The 14,645-nt window shown below is 37.4% G+C and overlaps 1 long non-coding RNA gene across 1 annotated transcript; it reads right to left on the bottom strand.

Moving 5' to 3' along the window:
- Window positions 1-1,899: 1,899 nt before the first annotated feature.
- On the bottom strand, window positions 1,900-4,389 carry LOC107798156 (uncharacterized). Its single transcript, XR_001650840.2, has 2 exons — window positions 3,972-4,389; window positions 1,900-2,659 (listed from the first exon to the last, which is right to left on the bottom strand). It is a non-coding gene; the product is annotated as an uncharacterized LOC107798156 (long non-coding RNA).
- Between the last annotated feature and the right edge of the window lie 10,256 nt (window positions 4,390-14,645).

The following is a 14,645-nucleotide window of genomic DNA, read 5'->3' as shown; positions in this document are numbered from 1 at the left end:
GTTGTTCCTCATTTTCCTTTTTCCCTTTGCTTTCTTTTTTTAATGCTCCTTTTGTTAATTTCTCGTATTTTCTTCATCTTTGTTATTCATTTTTTTTTGTACAATTCCAGTTTTATTATTTATTTATATTGCATATTTGCTTCCTTTATCGTTTTCTGGAACTTCAAATTTTATTTAGATGTAATTTAATTATTTTCTTTTTTATCCATCTAATATTATTTTATTAAGTACAGAATTTTTTTTTAGTGATGCATCAGATATAATATAATATTAATCAGCTACATGTAGAATGAAGGACGTATCACATATTCGTTTATGTAAATTGGATTGAATAAATTCAAAAACGGATTGAACCGAACCGAGTTAATCCAAAACGGATCGAATCGACTGAATATACACTGTAATTTAATTTTCTTCATTAGTGGTCGGCTTGCATTAAAATAGTGGCACCCACAGTCATCAAATTCTGGATCCGCCTCTGGTTGTATGGCCACATTTCTTTTTCTTGGAGATTGATCGAACGGGCATATCACTTGCGGCAAATAATCATATATAACCTGCACATAGATTTACTACTTAAAATCTAAGTGTGTCAAGTTGCTCTCATCATTTTCTCAAAGAATTATGCAACATTGAAGTGGTGCTTGGATGAACTAGTGAAGATCATAGAATGCCGAGATGAATATGGACAAACTGTAACTGCTGCAACTTTGCTCTCAAAACATCTCAGGTTCTTCTCCTTCGACGCAGTCCACCAAATACAAGCTGGTATCGTTGCCCAAATTAATTGTGAAGTTTTTCTTTCTGCAACTATTTTACCAGCAAGCTAGTAGTTCCTTTGTTGTGTCAGGCACTGTCAACTGCAGATTGAATATATTGAGAAACATGTAGCAAACAAGATTGAACAAGTTTAAAGAAGCAACAACATTGATAGATCATCAAGAAGCAAAGGAAACGACCTAGATAGTCCCTTAAGTTTGGGCATAGGAGTATTTTATACTTTATCTATACTACATCCCTCCACTTTTACAAAGATAAGGGATAAAATACTCCTATACCCAAACTTAAAGGACTTATCTAGGTCTTTTCCTCTCAAGAAGCACATCAAGTTTCATCTTCAGGCAATTAATTCCAAGAATTATGCAGAATGCTTGTGACAAGAGTTGTGGTGTTAAATTCATTACACTGAAAGAAGGATGCTTTGTCGAATACTACACGCACGTAGGCAACAAAGTTACTGACAAATACTTAGTTTCGCCATAATAAATTCACAAATGGATAAAATACTCCTATCACCAAAACATGGGCACTACATTTTCTGCAAAAGGGTAAAATACATCAATGTAGACCAAACTATTTCGCTCCTGGTTATTAGAACTACAAAGTCGTAGAAGTTACTCCTCTAAAACACATTTAACATCTTAACTAGGCCCTTTACCCAATGAGCCAGACAACAAGAACTGGTATTTCGTTGTTAACTCTGAAAATCCAATGGAACCTCAGATTCTCGTAGGATTGTTCAATGCATGTAAAGCAAAAAAGGCATCTATTGTTTCACATGAAGTTGAGATCCAACCATACAAACTCAACACAGTAAAGTAGAAAACTCAGTTATTAAGTATAACATCATAAAATAAGGATTGGTTGGGGTATTACTGTAGTCACAGCACAACATTCAACTTGCGAATCAGTTTCTAATAATAGGCCACAACTAGGTGAGCTTACTGACTATTCATGCAGATTTAAGCATTTGACCTATTCATGACTAGCTATTTAGCTACCAAAATCTTTGCCTTATGCAATGCCAGTTGACATATAACAAAGGAAACACCCTACAGCTCAAACAAACATCACTTGAAGGAACCATGTCGCAAAATTTTCAAATAATAGTCAAGATACTTCATGCTCCAATTATTTTTTAGATAAAGCATTTCATTGATAAGCATCTAGAGGATGCAGAGCAAAATACAAGATTAGCTCCAATACACATTCATTGAGTTCTTAAATAAGGCTCACGGAGCTAACAAAATCAATGTGCTCTATGCTATTTACATTGTGCAGATTGCACCAGCGAAAAAGCTTAGTCAAACACCTAGGTTTGAGGGAGTGATTAGGAGTTAGAACTCCATCAAAGCATCTGTACTTCCTTTCTGTCGAACACCAAAATATACAGGCTGGAGTGATTAACCAGATTTCCTACAAGAGATTCCTAACTCTCCAAAGACCCCGGATTGCATAGGCATCTCTAATGTTGTAGGGCGGCATCCAGTGAACCCAAAAAATACTTAAGAGCCCGCTCCATAACTCTCTAGCTACTTCACAGTGGAGTAGAAGGTGAGGAATATCTTCTGCATCTTTTTGACACATGTAGCACCTGCTGCGCAGATAAAATCCTCTTCTATTTAGGTTGTCGTGCGTCAAGCATCTTTCAAGAATGGCTGTCCAACCAAAAGCAAGCAACAGCGGATTGACTGGTATCTTAATCTTCCACATCGACTTCCATGTCCAAACATCCACTGTTCTGTCAGTTTTGTAAGCATTGATATAGCCAATTTTAACAGAGTATTGTCCATGTGTTGACTCCCCCCAAATTAATTGATCTTTTGCATCTGGTTCCACCTTGACACTTTCCAGCCTTGATTCTTCAAGCTCCAATTGTCTAAACCAAATAGAACCCATTTGAAATTTAATTTATGCAAAAGCGTTTCTTGGTGTTTAAACAAAATCATGCTAATGAGAACACCATTAAACAAAATCTCTCAAGTTGTTTACAAGAATGGAGTTTTTCTTACACTACAACAGCAAGTGCATGAGAATCCTATAAAATCTTTGAACTAATCCTGTATCTAATGCCTTCTTTTGGTACTTGATGCCTTACCTCATTTTCGTTCTTGTAAACTCATCGAACTTTTTACAGGTTAAACTTGGCACAAATTTTCATTTAGACAGCTCAACTAAGGGTGTGACCTATTGAACACTTAAGCTATATTCCTGTACCTATTAAACAGCTTAATGACAATCTCTCCAACGACAAAGTACTTGACTCTCAGCAACATGTGTTTAATAGGTACATATTTGTCTCTTTTCGTTTCTCGAGCCAAGGGTCTTTCGGAAATAGCCTCTCTACTCCTCTGGGTAGGGGGTCTACGTACACCCGACCCTCCGCAGACCCCACTAGTGAGATTTTACTAGGTCGTCGTTGTTATTGTTGTATAACGTCGTACAAGTGTTCAATAGGTCACACCCTTAGTTGAGGTGTCTAAATGAAAATGGTCATAGGTCACACCCTTAGTTGAGGTGTCTATACGAAAATGGTCGCATATGTATTCAGCCGAAAAATTTGTAGCTTTTGCCTCACCTCATTTTCGTTCTTCTAAACTCATAATGAATTTTTTTGTTTCAACCTTTCAGTCTTCACCATCTATATGCAAAAACATTGTTTATCCTCAAGTTCAGTAAATCCAATTTCCGGTCTTTATACCCAATTTTCATGCATATTTCCATTAAGACCTGAAATCTACACTGCAAAAAATAAGAAATAGAAAATACATTGACGTTAAAAGCTATTCACTATTCGCCTATTTAATCCAGTCACATTTACAATCTCACACAAGTTCCCTAATGCCAATTTCTTTAAGGAATGTGCAATGATGTTAAAAGTCGAACCAAAATTGCTCTTAAAGAAGCTCAAAAGAGATTAATTAATTAATTAACTCTCCATTTATGAACACTTCCCTTCTCTATCAGATTATTGACAAGAATGTAGTGTCAATAGCCCGTCAGTGAAAGCGGAATTAGACGCAATTCACCAGAATTAACGCTATTAAACACCATTAATATTACTGTTGGTGACATACTGACCATTCACACATAGCAAAATGGGCCCTTATTAGGGGCCGATTGTGTATGACTGGCTAATTGGTCACCTTTTTTTATTACATTTACATAAATATATCTTAATAAAAGCTCACCAAAATATGTTAAGGTGCCGAAAGAGCAACAAATCTTGAGGTACAAGCGGCATTTTCTTCAAATTCCGCTGCCTTTTGGAGCTGGACAGTAGAAGAGTGAGAGACACAGTGAGGTTCACAGAAGGCGGTGTTTAGCTAGGGTTTTTATGGGATGTATATATAGTATTATGATGGAGAACAGAAATGGCAGCTAGGGTTTTGAAATTTTTGTCGGGTCGGACTGCTTGGATAGGCTAAAACCCGATTCGACTGGCCGAGCAATGTTCTTTGCGTTGTTTGGGTTTTTCGAGATAAATGAGGAGGGTGTGAAGGAAAATATGCTAAATATTCTACTTGGAAAAGAGAGGGGAAAAAACAATATTGAGCCCCTCATAATCTCATATGCTCAAATTTAAGTGAAACACTAGTAATTTGCTAGGTTAATATGAGATATCCTTAAAACAATATTTGCAAATTATAATAATGTCTATCATGTCACAACCTAAGTTAAAGTATACAAATTGCGACAAATTTAAGAGGCTATCTAGATGGAAATAAATAAAACTGTGAAGAAAATAAATTTTGAAGGTTAATTTGGATAGTTTTTTTTTTGAAAATGTACAAGAAAGTGCACGCAGAATGCTGTATATTATAATATCGTTCGTTCTCCTCTTTTTTTTTTTTTTTTTTTTTTTTATCTCCTATTTAAAATTTAAACTAGCCAGATATGGGAAAGGAAAATAGTTGCATCTTAATTTTGAAGAGAATGAATTTTGAAAATTTTGTGTGTGTATTTCTCTGAATAACTGAAGCTTTAAGGCCAATTTGATGTAGAACTAAGTCCAAAACAAAAGAGGCTCGTTTAGAGTTGAGTCCAAGTCCAAAAAGGTCTGACCCATCCTTTCCTTAAGATATACACCCTTCTCAGACACAAATCAAAACATAAGTAACCTAGCCGATTTTGTCTCTATTGTCTTTCTTCATACTTTCATCAGAGAATTCGAGAGAAGCTTCATTTTCATTTCTAACACCAACACCCCCCTCAAGTTGGAGGGGGATGAAAGGACACCCAAATTGTTCAAAAGATGGTGATGAATCGGCCCTGTGAGAGACTTGGTGAACAGATCTGGGAGCTGAGAAGAGGAGCGAACATATGAGAGTGAAATTAGGCCGACGAGGAACTATTGTCCAACGAAATGACAGTCTAGTTTGACATGTTTAGTTCTTTCATGAAAAACAGGATTTTTTGCGATATGAATAGCCGTCTGACTGTCCGAATGAAGAGGAACAGGAAGTGAAATTGGGATAGAAAGATCATCAAATAAGCGTACCAACAAAGTGAGCTCAGCCACAACTCGTCGCATTGAACGGTATTCAGCTTCTGCAGAACTGAGAGAAATGGATGTTTGTTTTTTTGATTTCCATGAAATTGGGGATGAGCCAAGAGAGATGTATAAGCCACTGACGGATTTGCGCGAATTAGGGCAAGTGGCCCAGTCGGAATCACAAAAGGCAAGGAGCTGGTATAAAGGTGAGGAAGACATAAAGAGCCCAAGTCCAGGATCCTTCAATAAATAGCGGAGGACACGAAGTGCATCATTGAGATTAGGTTGTATAGGATCCTGCATGTATTGGCTAAGGTGTTGTACAGTGTAGGATAAATCCGGTCTTGTGTATGTCAAGTAATTTAGTTTGCCCAACAAATGGCGATACAAGGTCGGGTCAGGGATAGAGTCACCAGTTTGAGCAAGTAGGTGAGCAGATGGGTCAAGAGGGCAAGAAACAGGCGACTTGTGGAGAGAATCAAATTCCTGCAGTAAATCAAGGGCGAACTTCCGCTGAGATAGAATCAAACCATAAGACTCTCGTAGAACTTCCATTCCGAAAAAATAATGTAGGTGTCCAAGATCCTTGATTCTGAACTCCTGATGTAAAAATTCTTTTAATTCAGTCAATTCCTTTGTATCATTCTCTGTTAGTAATATATCGTCGGCATATACTGCCACAATAGAGATAGATGAATCTGTCCATTTAAGAAATAAAGAATAATTGTGTTACATCTCGCGTTTTTCATACGTTAAAATTTCGTCTCCAATTAATTGACGTAGACTCGGGGGTGAGATAATCTTGACGTTAATGTTTTTACGCTACTTATAACAAGCGATAAATAAGTGTCATGAAGGATAAAGTATGCACAAATTAGAGAAAACGAGTTTCGTTGAAAATGGCCAATTTGGGATAAAATACGGATCAAGTAATAATACCCGATAATTATAAACTACTACCATGCAAGGTATCATATGACCACGGTAGTATAATATATAAAGTATATATGAAGTATTTTGAAAATAAATAAAATTTTAAGTAATTTGTGATAATTTTTAAATTATGCGGGTAATAGATTAGTTACCGGTCAATGAAACATTACCCGGTTAACTAATAAAGAGATAAATTAACAAAATTACCCCCCCAAAGAGTAACGTGGCAGCCCCCCTAGTATAAGGTGAGTCATTGATTGAGCTTTACATGTGTCAAAGTTTAAATTTCAAAGTCTTATCATGACTTTTTTTGTGAGCTTTATCAATCTTATCCCATGACATTAGTAGAAATGCCTTGAAAACAAACTTCAAGATCATAATCTGCCCAGGGAGTTGAAAGCAGAAGCAAATTCCATTTTTTAAAAAAAGCTTCATTTTGGTGACTTTAAATTCATTTCATTTCAAGAACAAGAACAATTGTTACATTCTGTCATTAACCAACGTGAAAACCAGAAGAAATTTCAAGCTCCGACCAAACGTCCAAGCCTCACTCCAAATCAGATCAAATTCGTTCCAAATTTTAGGAACCAGAAACAAATTTCATCGTGAATCCTTAAGGAGCAGAGGCAAATTTTGTTTAATCAACGAATGTTTTCCAACGAAATAGTATACGGAGTTTTTCCCACTCCACGTATGTTTAGGCTAAGCTTTTCCTTCATTTTAGCATGATATCGTAATTACACAAGTTCGATAACGAGGCGTAAATAAAAATTCGTATCCCGAAATTTGCGTATATTTTGCTAGTCTCGCAAATTACATATATTTTCCTAGTTTTGTAAGTTACCATATTCTTCTTATCGGGACTGCATATTCAGCTGAGTATTTCCTTCTTTCGGTCAAAAGAGTAGAGAGTTTACATATATATAATATTAAAAGTATTTTCATTGCCATCAAGCTATAATCGATAGGCAGACCTCTATTGGGCAACCTCTGATCAGATGGTAAGTTATATACCGAGCCTACTGTGGCCGAGTGCTTATGGGCGAGCTTAGTTGGTCGAGATACAGAGCCTAGTATGCCGAGCGCTTATGAGCGAGCCTACTATGACAAAACAAATATATATGTATACCGAGCCTTATAGGGCCAGACAACTATTTTACTCACTATATTGAGAGAATTGAGTCAGTATCAGTAGATGAGCATATCTTCAGATTTTCTTTGACTCTCAGTTGTTTTCAGTTATTATATTATCAGTTCAGTTTCAGCCTTACATACTCAGTACATTATTTCGTACTAACGTCCCTTTCTGGGGACGCTGCATTTCATGCGTGCAGGCTCGGACATACAAACGAGTAGACCTTCTCAGTAGGTATATTCCCGAGTTCAGCCTTATCGGTAAGCTCCCCGTATTTCGGAGTTGCCGGGTCGAGCAGTTTGGAGTACATCTTGTGCATATATGAAGATAGGTTAAGGGTAGGTCGGAGCCTGTTCCGATCATAGTACATCTATCAATAGAGGCTTGTAGATATATCCTGTCAGTTAGTGCAGTATGTTGGGCTTGTAGGCCCTGTACATATATTTTGTTGGCTTGTCAGTTGTAGTAATTATGATGGCCTTGTCGGCCCAGCTTTATGTTGACATTAGTCAGCGTTAGTCTCCATTTAGTTTAATATTTTGTGTCGCATTTTATCTTGTAATGTGGGCCATAGCCAAGTATGACATTACATGTTCAGAGTCTCTTAGTCGCAAGTAGTACGCAAGGATAGATGATGCACTAGGTGCCGATCTCGCCCCCGGGCTCGGGGCGTGACAAAAAGTGGTATCAGAGCAGTTCTGTCCTAGGGAGTCTACAAGCCGTGTCTAGTAGGGACTTGTTTATATATGTGTGGTGCACCACATTATATAAGCAAGGGAATACATGCATTTAGGAGTTGGTTACCCTTCTTTCAAATCTAAATCGTGATGTAGCACTGAGTTATAGGAAATTTGAGTTAATCTTACGCGTTGATATTTGCATGCACAGATGATGGTAACTAGGAAGGCTATGACTAGCCAGAGGAGAGAAACAGCAGTAGATGAGGGGACTAGCAGGGTACCCCCAGCAGATGGGGCCCAATCGGAGTCGTAGGAGAGACCCCTACCTAGTGTTGATACCCAATTTTTTCCTATATATTTTTAATATGCAAAATAACTTTAAAATAGCATATAAATGCATACATTAGCATGTCCAAATATTTTATTATTTTTTCATAATTTTTAAAGGTTTTTAAATAGATTTATTTCCCATTTTTCATCCATAAAATCCCAATAATTATGTCAAAAACTATTATTTTTGATGATTTATTTATTGGATTTTTATATTTATACCAAAATATGGCTAAGGTGATTTTTAGGTATTTTTTAAAGCTAATTGCATATAGTTACAATATTAGCCTTTTTAAGATTTAATTGTGTTTTATATTCATAAAATTAAGCTCTATATTTTTAAATTGTTATTTACATGCTGTGAAGCATTTTAGTGCTTTCAATTTATTCTCAGAAATTTAGATACTATTTTTTATAATTTAAAGAGGAAAAATTGGCTATTTAAATAACAACCCATTTGTATTTAATTTTTAGCCCAAATTTAACCCCAAATCAAACCCAATTTCCCCGGACCAATTTCAATTAAACCCGACCCCAACCCAATTTCAGCCAACCCAAACCCGGATTCCCCACCTACCCTTTTAATCTAGGCCGTTGATCATTCAGATCAACAGCCACCATTCACCCTTCCATAATTAAACCCAAATGACCCTTTAACCTAATTCACTTTTCACCAAACGCCACCCTTGAATCCCTTCCCTCTCAATTCTCTCTGCAGCCTCACATAAACCGTAGCCTCCGCCACCCAATTCCACCCTAATCCACCTCAATCCCCACCTAATCCATGGTCTTCCATGGCCGTTTGAGATGTATACTGCCCTCTTACATCTCCTGGTAGCCCGTTTGTGTGATTTCATGGACAGGTCTCGAAGAACTCTGGTCCAGTCCTTGGTCAACCTCTATTCATGGCCTTTCTCCGACCATCCATGGCCTTTCTCCGGCCATCCTTGGTCGTTCAAGTCAGATCCTCAACTTTTCTAACTAGATCGGTAACTTTCAAAGTCTTTCTCACTTTTTTGGGTTCTTTGAAACCCTAGCTTTAAGGTCTTTTGATTTTCTTTCAGATCTATCTTAGATCTGTACTTATTATGAACTTCTTAAGTGTTTTCTCGAAGGTTCTTCAATTTTTCTATCAAAATATCTCTTCATTTTCAACGAGTAGGGTTTATCTTAAATTCTTTTAAAGATCTCTTCTCTAATTTTTGGTGTTGTTTTATGATTTTACTATGTTCAAACAACTTGTTTATGCTTTCCTTCTACTTGATTCAACATGTTGAAAACCCTACGTCTTTTGGTCTTATCCGAATTCTGAAACTGTCCTTGTTTGTTTGAATGTATATTTGTTCGATTAAGTTCTTTGTTTCTGACTCTCTTTTCCTTGTTTGACTTATCTGATTCTGAGTCCTTATCACATCTTAAACTCGACTACTGTTGAAGCCCTATTTTCTTAAAAGAATTTTCCTCACTTATTACTATGTGTCTGAAGGTCTTTACTTGTTTCTAACTTTCTTACCTGTTACTATGGTTTTCTTCACTTCTGATTCTATGTGATTACTTAACCCTGTTGACTACTGTGCTTCGAGTAGATCTATTTTACTACTGAATCCTAGTTTATTCCTGCTACTGCTGTATGTTTGTGTTGTTTCTTTTGCCAATGTGTTTGGCCTTGCATGTCTGATACTTATGTTCATTCTATTTATATGTTGAAATGCAGAATCATATTTCTCTCTTGATTGATCTTGATTTCCTCAATCTTACGACTGATCGCAAAGGGTTCCTTTATAAACCCTAATTTTGTACTCATTTGTTTAAAATTAATTGATTCATTTCCTTTACCGTGATGTTTGATCTTGCTGAATCCTTTCCCAAAACTAAGCATATTTTGTACTTAGTCTCAATTATTCACTCCATACATTTTACTGCCCCCTTATATGGCATTAATCAATCTGTCCCAAACTGATTTATTTCCTTAGTTAACCATGTCAGTATCCGTTAAGCTGTGATTCCTTAATTAAAGGGAATCGCTTGTGTTAATTGATTCTGATTGTGATTCTTTCCATGTTTGTGTTAAGACTTTACTTATTACCTTGTTCTTCACTCGTTTTCAAAACTATAAATACTCTACCCCTCTTCTATCATAGACACGTACAATTTGAGTTCAGAACACACACTTACACTCAAAAACTCTCTCTTTCTTTACTACTACTTGTGCTACTGCTTTGTCTAGTCGGTTGAAAGCCAAGGCTAGACTGTGGAATCTTGCTTGCTTTACCTTTCTACACTTTGCTTCTCTACTAGTATGTTCTAGTTAATTTTTAAAGGCTCAACAACAACATGTTTCTTTAGTTGCTTAAGTTTCTTTCACTCTTGCCTGCTTCTGCCTAATTTTCTGCAGTCAAGTTACACTATTAGCATGCTGTAATATATTCCCTTCCCCTTTAGATTAATGCTTCCCTATGTGTGTACTCTGTCAGTCACTTGTTGTGTGCTTGCTGTCTTATGAACCCCAAACCCCCATATCCCCTCTATGTGTTTGTGTTCCTTTGGCTGGTTTGTGGCCATGCCAGCATTATCTATTGTTATGCATGATCAAACCAGACCCCTGTTGGGGTCATGTGCTTACAGACAAGTGTATTCCCAAAATCCCTTGACCCTCTTTTATGTGACTACTGATTCTGTGTAGTTTTGAATTTTACTACTACTATTACTACTACTGATTTCAATCACCTCTGTCACTAATTGCTTTCAAAATGGACTGTCAGTCCAGTTTTTAAAAATAAATCTCTTTTTCAAACTATGTGTTGCACTTCCACTATACTCCTAGAATCTAGGTTCTGCCCCTCTTGTGTGAGCCTTGCCTTGGGACCCTTGAGCTCCCTCTGAACTTGGACACATAAGAGCTGGCCCTTCCACACTGCACTCATTCTATTTGGTTATGCAAATCTGGGTGTGAGCACTGTCTGGGATCCCTTGAGGTCCTTAGGGAACTCTGACACACCTAGGTATGAGAAAGGCTTTGAAATACTGGCACTGAAGTGGTTCATTACATAACTCAGAGAGGAAGTCAAGATCAAACTTCATTTGGTTGTAATTTCTTATTTCTGCACTTCTTTTCATATTTCAATCATTTGGGCTGTAATAATTTGTAAATGTGTCATGCCCCAAAAACTGAGGGGCGCGCCCGGCGCTCGACCGGGTAGCCCCCAGCCAAGCGGACCTGGGTGCCTTTCCTATTCCACGTGATACCCTACGTTTCCATTACCCATTAACCAAGTGAAATAGTCATTTATAAATTTAAACACATTCTTACGAGATTTACATAACATACATAGTTACTTAGCGTGGTTTACAAGTTATACTGCCCAAAATACATAAGTATATAACCCACATTTCCTGTCTACGGAGCCTCTAGAGATACAAAAGAGTGTTACAATATTTGCCGGTAACAAGGCTCCGACTATACTTTACGCAAATACCAAAAATAAAATATTTGGGAGGATAAGCGGCATGAGCCACGTAGGGCCCCGAGAGGAAATGGGCTCACCAATTCAGCTGACGGAAGGTGAAGGAGTGCTACTGTCGGTGGACTGGAGTACCTGTTATGGAACCACCTACAATCATAAGACGAATGTAGCGCCCTCGGCAAAAGGGACGTCAGTACATTTGAAATGTACTGGTATGTATGAACAAACTTTACCCCAAGTAAAATCAAGGAACACACAGATAACAAACAGTAATTGAATCAACAATCAAATGCACATGAAAGGAACAACCAAAGCCAAACAAGTTCCACAATCTCTCCTTTTCCCCTTTCAACATTATTTCATCACATCAATGATTTCACAACTTTCACATATTTTCATTTCAATAGTGATTTCAATCACTTTTCCACCCTTATTACCTCGGCCACCCTTATTACCTCGGCCACCCTTATCACCACAACCCACACCTTATTACTTCGTGTTGCGGCGCGCAACCCGATCCCACCAGACAATCATATTTCACACAACAACAACAACAATTCACAAAGAGTGTTCATAAACCTCAATACCAATTCCAACATATACAATAACTCGTACACAATTCAAGTCACAACGATAATTGCCCACAACAAGTCACGTATGATATTGCCACAGTTGTTCCAATTGTATCAATTACGATTTCTTTCCATCGTTCGTTCCACAGCTCTTACCACGTAACACATTCATACCCACACGCACTTGTGTTATTGCCATTTTACTTACACCACTATAACGGAAAACTTAACCAACACGTTTAAGGCACATTAATCACAAGAATTTTACAAATAGTCCACATAAGTAACACATAACGATTACTCGTACACCAACAAGGTGACTTTACAAAGGTTAAAGTTAGCAATACATACCTGGAGTCGAATTCCCTTTTTAACTTCTACTTTCAATTCACCAACAGCCTAGTACCGTCAATCTAGTTTACAAGTTAACACGTATAACTTAGAATTGAAGTTCACAAACTCAGCCCGAACTTACTTAGGTTTCCAACCCCTCTTTTGCAAATCTTTACTTTTACCCAATTCCTCTTACTAGATTCTAGGTTTTAAAGGACATGCATGTGTATTTCAACTTCCATTTTCAAGAATCAACGCATGAGAAATCCCCTTTTTTGTTTAAATCTGAAAACAATGAAAAAGGGTTTGGGGATTTTACCTGCAAGAATAGAGATGAAGACAATTACTTTAAATTCCCCGGCCCGAGTGACTTTGAAGAATCAAATTGATAAAGGTAGGACTTTATCTCTCAAGAATTCTCTCTTCCCTCTCTCTAGTTTTGTTCAGAAAATATGTTAAAATAAGGGGTTGGGGTGTTTTATTGAAGAAGGGGTCGGGTTTAAAATTTATAAAATTGGAGCCCGGGTTAGGTATGCGATCGCAAAGAATGGAAATGTGGTCCGCAGAATGGACCGCAAAAGTGCTCCCAAAATCTGAACACACTGCCTGGGTATGCGGCAGAAATGCGGTCCGCATACTCGTTCTGTGGTCGCATAATGCACCGCAGAACTGCCCCTCACAAAAATCCCAAGGGAAATATGCGACGACTATGCGGTCCGCATATCGGTTATGCGATCGCATATCGGATCGCATATTTAACTTCCAATTCGACCAACACACTGACTCACTTTGCGGCGATTATGCGGTCCGCATACCTGATATGCGACCGCATTCTCGACCGTAGAATCGCATTTTCTGGAAAACAGTATTTCTTGACTTTTTATAGCATAGATCAGTACAAAAGGTCCGAGCTACCAGGTTTTGAGTACAAGTTTTCACAGGATCATGCCTATAGGTTTAAAAATTAGCTTTATAATTAGATATCATGCCTATAGGGTTAAAATCAATTGAAGTTCAATTTTCAATACAGCATGTATCCAGATTCGTTTCCCTTAGAGATCATGCTTATAAATCTAAAGTCAGCTTTCAATAATTAGATACCATGCCTATAGGATTTAAAATCAACTGTAATAGAAATCATGCCTATAAGATCTAAAACCAGTTTAGTTTAAACAAAATCAGTTTGACTCGTGCCTCTCTGAATCAGATTAAATAACCTACTCTTTTTGTGTTAATTAATACCGTTAGAAAGCATGCCTATAGAATCTCAAGTTGTCCGTTTAAAATTAATCACTGCTCTACTGTATTCTGCATCAATATAGATATCATGCTCATAGGACATCACTACTATGCCTAGGTAAGCCTTAGGTAACTACTTAAATAAAAACTGGAATTGCCTTTGTTTCATTACCAACTGCTATAACCAGCAGGCAGGCCTGATTCACACTTCTTTTCTAAGTTATATATTGAATCTGGTTCTAACTCAAACTCTGCTTTAGGATTTTAAAATTCAGACCTTAACTGTTTTTAAGTCATGCTATTTATATGAATTGTTTTCGGAGGTATATATGAGCCCTCTAATTGTTTATATGTTCCCCTCAAAATGCAGTCTTACGTGTTTTTGTATGTCGCCTTAGCCTTTTTACCTTTAAAACTAAGAGTCAGCCTAAAATCCTCCCTCTTATAGGAATAGTAGTCCTAAATTCCTCCGGGACTGATAGGAATGGGGCGGGTAATAAGCATGCGATAGAGGTCGAGACCAATCCACGCTTTAATACCTTAACGGGGTGGGAAGGGTAGATATGGATATGATGACCGGTGCGCTAATACCACGTGTATCCCCTCTTCTGAGGAGTGTCATACGGGGTATTGCATTGAGGTGATCCATATTATAAACAAACCTATGACCCCCTTCATTTTTTA

Source organism: Nicotiana tabacum, chromosome 1 (genome assembly GCF_000715075.1).
Source record: "Nicotiana tabacum cultivar K326 chromosome 1, ASM71507v2, whole genome shotgun sequence".
Classification (NCBI taxonomy): domain Eukaryota; kingdom Viridiplantae; phylum Streptophyta; class Magnoliopsida; order Solanales; family Solanaceae; genus Nicotiana; species Nicotiana tabacum.
This window is presented reverse-complemented; position numbering and strand designations above follow the sequence as displayed.